This window comes from Aulostomus chinensis, chromosome 1 (genome assembly GCF_037954235.1).
Source record: "Aulostomus chinensis isolate RoL2024-O1b breed Wild chromosome 1, RoL_Achi_v1.0, whole genome shotgun sequence".
NCBI classification, from domain to species: domain Eukaryota; kingdom Metazoa; phylum Chordata; class Actinopteri; order Syngnathiformes; family Aulostomidae; genus Aulostomus; species Aulostomus chinensis.
The window spans coordinates 16018957-16025031 of record NC_141320.1 but is presented as its reverse complement, the minus strand read 5'-3'; the positions used below and the strand labels follow the sequence as shown (position 1 = coordinate 16025031).

At 46.1% G+C, this 6075-nt stretch overlaps 2 non-coding genes across 2 annotated transcripts; one reads left to right on the top strand and one right to left on the bottom strand.

The window, feature by feature from the left end:
• Positions 1–1363: 1363 nt before the first annotated feature.
• Positions 1364–1435, bottom strand: trnaa-ugc (transfer RNA alanine (anticodon UGC)). Its single transcript has one exon. It is a non-coding gene; the product is annotated as a tRNA-Ala (tRNA).
• Positions 1436–5523: 4088 nt separating this feature from the next.
• Positions 5524–5605, top strand: trnas-uga (transfer RNA serine (anticodon UGA)). Its single transcript has one exon. It is a non-coding gene; the product is annotated as a tRNA-Ser (tRNA).
• The last annotated feature ends 470 nt before the right edge of the window (positions 5606–6075 follow it).

Below are 6075 nucleotides of genomic sequence, written 5' to 3'. Positions count from 1 at the left end.
ATTTCTGCCCCTCTAATTAAAACCAGTCTCCAAGGGGGATGGCTCAGCGCCGATGAGGGTCGGGATGCCCTCTCTTTGCCCATGTTGAGGCTCTTTTTAAGGCCGTCGTGCACGGCTTTAACCGCCGTTACTGGGATCAGAGCCGTTATGAGCCGAATCAGCAAGAATCCAGACTGAAGAAGAAGAGGAGAAGAGGAAGAACCAAAACAGCAGCGAGGCTCACAGCAGCAATTGACGGCTGCGCACTGCAAAATAAACAAGTTAACCTAATTAAAATGTGGATGAAGGTCATTACAGAATAACAAAAGCTAAGAATAAACATTTCCTCCCGGAGAGCAGAATCATGGCGTCAGACGAGGCAGGAGGAGGAAGTCCGCAGCCCAGACTACACAAACGATGGCCGGGAGAGGATAATCAGAACACCACAGATCATCGGCAGCTTGATATGAAAGGCAGACAACTACGCGTCTTACCCACAGAAAGCGCACCACGCACACACTGGCCCAAGGGAGACAGCCCAGCTCCCAGTAACACCACACCGCTGGACGGAGCAAAACTGGAGTAAACAGGGGGCCCATGACACTGAATAATGGAGCAGAGCAAGCATGCATACCTTTGTTTGTAACCGATCTGCTGACCAGCGAGACGCCACCACGCACGGCTGTCGGCTCCGTAAAGGAGGGAGAGGAAGTGGAAAGGACGGAGAAGGGTCGGACCAGGTCTACTTCTAGGTGACCACTCACTATCGTCTGCCACACTGCCCCTCACGGTGGGGAGTGTGGCGCTATCCTGCCACAACACACACACTCACACACACACACACACACACACACACACACACACTGAGACATGCAGCAGCTCACAGTAACTGCCTCAGTCACACAGCAGATAGACTCCTTTCTATAACAAGATAAGCAGTAGAAATGGATGGAAGTGATGATGAACTGATGAACAGGTGATTTGTCCAAAAGTCAACATCAGATTCATTTCCAATCTGTGGAAGCAGTTTCATCTTGAGGTTCCAGGTAAGGCCAGCCAGCTGTGGGCTGACACACATCTCTTCAGGAGCACTTCTATGCTCCAAACTTGCCAGGTTGAATTGTGTCTGTATTCTGAGGGCAGCAGGAGGACGGAGGAGTGAGGACACACACATTTGGAACTGAGAGCAGCTGTGTGTGGGATTTCCCCAGCAAAGATAAAACCAGCTCCTTCATGCTGGCTATGAAGGCTCACAGTCACACTGACCCAGCTACAAATACTTTGATACGCAACAGACTGGTTTCTCTTCTGGTAGTTTGTTATCAACTGTTGTCACATTTATGGATCAATTTAGCTGATAAGATGAAGGCTCCAAAGGACCAGCTGGAGATGCCGGGGATTGAACCCGGGGCCTCATACATGCAAAGCATGCGCTCTACCACTGAGCTACACCCCCTCTGTCAGAGTCACTGTTTAACTGATGCAGCAACACAAACACAGACAACATTTTTCTTCTTCATTTTAGGGATAAAAAGGAAGTCAGCCTGTGATCTTAAAGGCTCTGTGATCTCAGTAGTTTCACTGTGATGTCAGCCCACACAGCCTTAGACCACAGAGGCAAGTCAGGCTCCAGGAAGCTGAGGCTGCTCCGTTCTCAGTCCAGTCCAGAGTGAAGGTTTTCCTCTCTGAAGCTTTCCAATCCAGCCCAGATCCTCTCTGACTAGCAGGAGTCTTTGACCAGGAAATGAGAATTATATTGAACGTCTGCTCATCCTCAGAATGAAGTAAAAGTATTTGTGCTCCTAAAATAATGTACAGATGTTAAGATCAATTATTAACATTGATTGACAGCTCTAAACTGACCCATCATCACGATACAGTTGCAAACTGAGGACTGGAATATTTAGAAATCCACAGATGCTCATAACAACTGGTAGTACAAGTACACAGTAGAGACGACTGTAGGAAGTAGCAGTAGTGAGCCTTGAAGAAAATGCAGTAAAGACAGGAAGCCCCCATCACATTGTCAGTGTTTCAGTGACTGGCATTGAGAAGAGACTGAGACAAAGTCAGTTATGAATGGATGGCTGAGTTGGAGCAGAGGGGGGCAGGATCCTGGGGGTGGACTGTCTTTAGGGGGCTGAGGTGTCTGGTGGTCTTGGAGGACCCTCTGCATCTCAAGCTGAGACCACAGAGTCCTGTGTTCTTGAGTCATTGTGTATAGTCTCTGTTGTTGGAGAGCTCAGTGTGGTCCCTGATGGTCTAGTGGCTAGGATTTGGCGCTTTCACCGCCGCAGCCCGGGTTCAATTCCTGGTCAGGGAATGAGTTATTTAGAGGTTGAGGGAGAGGTGATCAGGTGGTCCACATGATGGTGGAGGTGATGAACTGCGAATCCATCATGGCTCCACTCTCACCCCCATTGTAGTGTCCTTGGTTCACTCTGCCATGGCCCCATGTTGAAGGGTGACTGTCTCATTCAGGTTCAACCCTTTGTTAGACTCTATTAAGTCACTGACTGCTGCAAGGACAAACTCTGTAAAGTATATCCATGGTGAGGCCTCCCTCAGGAACTAGAACACCAAAGATGAACTGCACTTCATCGGTCAAGCTCAGTTGTGTTGGTGTTCTATGAAGTACTGCCTTCAGAAAGGCACCAAGGATGTCTTGTTGGTCCTCACTGTCCAGGTAGACAGGCTCAGGAAGAGGATCACACAACTAAAATACAGTACAAATAAATACATCCATCCATCCATTGTCTTCCACTTATTCCTACACAACGGGCGAGAGGCAAGGTTCACCCTGGACAGGTCGCCAGTCCATCGCAGGGCCAACACACAGAGACGAACAACCATTCACATTCACATTCATACCTACGGTCTGTTTAGAGTAGTCAAAGTACAAATACATATTTATTTTTAAGAATCAATGTATTACAAGTACTTTCAGGAAAAAACTAACCAAAATGTTGTTAAAAAAACAAAACAAAAATGTTCTTAAAGAAACAAAACAAAAATGTTCTTAGCAAAAACCTCTTCACCGTGTGTGTACCGCACATCTGTAAAGTGAGTGTGTGAGAGTGTGTGAGCGTCAGTGTGTAACAGTCAGTGAGCGTGACAAGAACTCCTGAAACGCTTCATCAAAGTGCTTTCAAATCTTGTTCAACTGCAACATCGTCCATTCAAACTTGACCTCATCGGTTTGGCATTGTGAAGTTTGTCACTTCAAATCTTCATTCAAGACAATTTCACCTTTAATGCGTGGACTTTGGGGGACAGTTGAAGTCCATCCAGATCCAAGAGAAGTTTTTGAAACACTTCAGAAGTGTAGCACAGTCGTGGGGGACATGCAAGGTTGAGGGCACCCATCAGTCCCATTAGCAGTGCACAGGCCTGGGCAGCATTCCTGCATGTAGGCAAAGTCAGAGTAGTCAAAAAAGTACATCCAACTCTGTAGCGCCACCTAAGTAGAATACCAATGTTTGAGATCCTGCTTGTTCAGCATGAATGTTCCAGCAGTGGTCACCTACCTGTGTACTTTCCAACAGTCACCAGTCGCTCTTGGTGCCACCCCTGCTTGCGCCAGTGTCTCCAACAGTGTCTCCAACAGTGTCTCAGCAGCGCCTGTGATCTTAGCAGGACTGATGAGCCTGTGGTTCAGGAACAGGTCCTTTCTAATTGTGCAGATGAGGTTTCTGTTCCAAAGCCTGGATCGTATGTTTTCATGATCTCTTTCAAAATAGTCATCAGGTATTTCCTCCCCACGTGTGGTTGCTCTCACATGAATGCTTCATCACCAGTCATCAGTCCACTGTGTGTTCATGGCAGCATTGAGCAGCAGTCAGACAACAGTTCTTAGACGCTCCATGAGTTTGGCTGAAAGTTCCCGATCCATGAACCCGTCTTCATGATCCAGGTATGGTCCTGCACACCCTGAAGCTTCCTCTGGTGGAGATTCCAGCTGCCTGGCCTCCATCTCTGAATACACTCGCTGGCCCTCAGCTTGTTTTGTTCCATACAGTCAAAGAGAAGCAGAAATAACATCACCATTAAACAGAGGTCAAACAGCCAGAGCAGCTCAAAGGCAGGGTTGGGGTTCCTCACCCCTCCTCCCCTAAAACAGAAGGCACGTGGTCAATCTGGGTGTTTGAAAGCAAAGGTCATGGGCTAGAAGTTTTAGTGGTTTACTCAATCAAATATTTATTTGTTAATGATATGATCATACAGAGAGGCTCACCGGACTTTTCCTCAACAAAAAAAGGTTTCAAATGTTGAAAAGCACTCTAGTAATTTATCATCGCATCAGTTAAAGACAACAATACATAAAGAAATTGCTTACCGTTGCAATCGGCCATTTTCCAAAAAACAAAGACTTCTCTCCTGGTGAAAAGAAAAGAAGAGTCGTACGGTCCTCTGAGGTCCTGTTGTGTCTTTTGGTCAGAGACAAACAAAGTGTGTGCCAAGTCGGCTGTGATGAATCTACCAGTAAACCAGGGGTTGGGTTCCCCACACCTTCCTCCCCTCAAACAGAAGGCCAGACGTGTGACTTGGAACACCAAACAGGACCAATGGTCTGTTTGAGGCTTGAGGGAGGACATGTCTGTCTTCTTGCAGTAGTTACTTTCCCTGGTGAGTAGTTACTTTCAGAGTGGAGGAACTCAGGTACTATCTCAGTTACATTTTGGCAGAAGTAACTAGTAACTATAACTACCTACTTTTGCAAAGTCCCGTGCCAGACACTGAACATGAGACACTTGCGGTCTCTTGGTGTGACAATCAGCCGCTCTGTGACAGCAGTGGAGACACCAGCAGACAGGGCGGAACCAACTGGAGCAGAGGAAGAGGAAGTAGCCCCACTAGAGCCCTCCCTCCCTCTCAATCTTTCTCTCTCTCTCTCTCTTTTGTCTTTTCTTCTATTTATTTGCCTTCTGTTGTCTGTCCTTTCCTGCTCTCGTTTAAAAACCAACCGCAGCAGACGTGCGTTCCCATGATGAAAATTATTATAAAAGATAGATTTGTTTTCCTCTTAAATTTCGAAGCATTTTCAGATTCATGAAAAGATCATCAATCAGTGCAGTATTTCAGACAGACTTCTGGTCCGTGAGGACGAGGAATCCAGGACAGACCCACAGAACTCCAACTGCCATCTTTGATGGTTCCTTCTCAGTCTGTAGGGTGGAGAGATCCTCCTGAGTCAACGAGCCCTTTTAGGATCCACCTCCATTTATGGATGGAATTTATACAGCATCCACTCACCAGTGGAGTCTGATATTCAACAATAAAGATTCCCAAGTCACCGTCCAACACTGGCTGGAGCAGCAGAGCTGGCAAAATGTCATCTTTTCTGTCATTGTTTCAAAATGTCCTCACTAAGATGGTTATTAATTCCTCATTCTCAGCTGCTGCAGCCTTTAAAGAAAACCTTTGACTGGTGGCTCTAACAAAGATCAGATGTTGTCTCCTCTAGAACATCAAAATGATAATAATAAAGATAAGAATAAAGATAATTTGGTGAATTTCAGTCTCCTACAAATGCGTGTGAATGTGGTTGTTGTGGCCGAGTGGTTAAGGCGATGGACTTGAAATCCATTGGGGTCTCCCTGCGTAGGTTCGAGTCCTGCCAACAACGTTCAACTGTTGATGTTCCATATCAGACCTCTTCCCCTACTTTGTGCTCCAGTTGTCTCCTCATCAGGCACCACAGGATCCAGGAGTCAAAGCAAATCATTAGTGACTTTAAAAATGGCCATCAAACACAAAATAAAGCTTGGAATAAGTTTCAAATTTAATTTTATGTTGACATGTTTCATCCATTTCACCACCACACTGTCCTTCATCACAGCATTTAACATCAGGACTGCTCCCAGATCAGCTCCAAGATCAGAGATCAAAGACTGAAGCAGGAGATCAATGCTCAGAACCCCGAGATCAAAGACTGAATTCAGAGATCAAACACAGAATTCAGAGATCAAACACATAACCTATGGAGGCTACACCCCCCCCCCAACAGTTTCCATTTCAGTCAAATCAATTTTATTTTTTTAGTGCCAAATCACAACAAAAGTGATCTCATGACACTCTACAAGTAGAGCAGGTCCA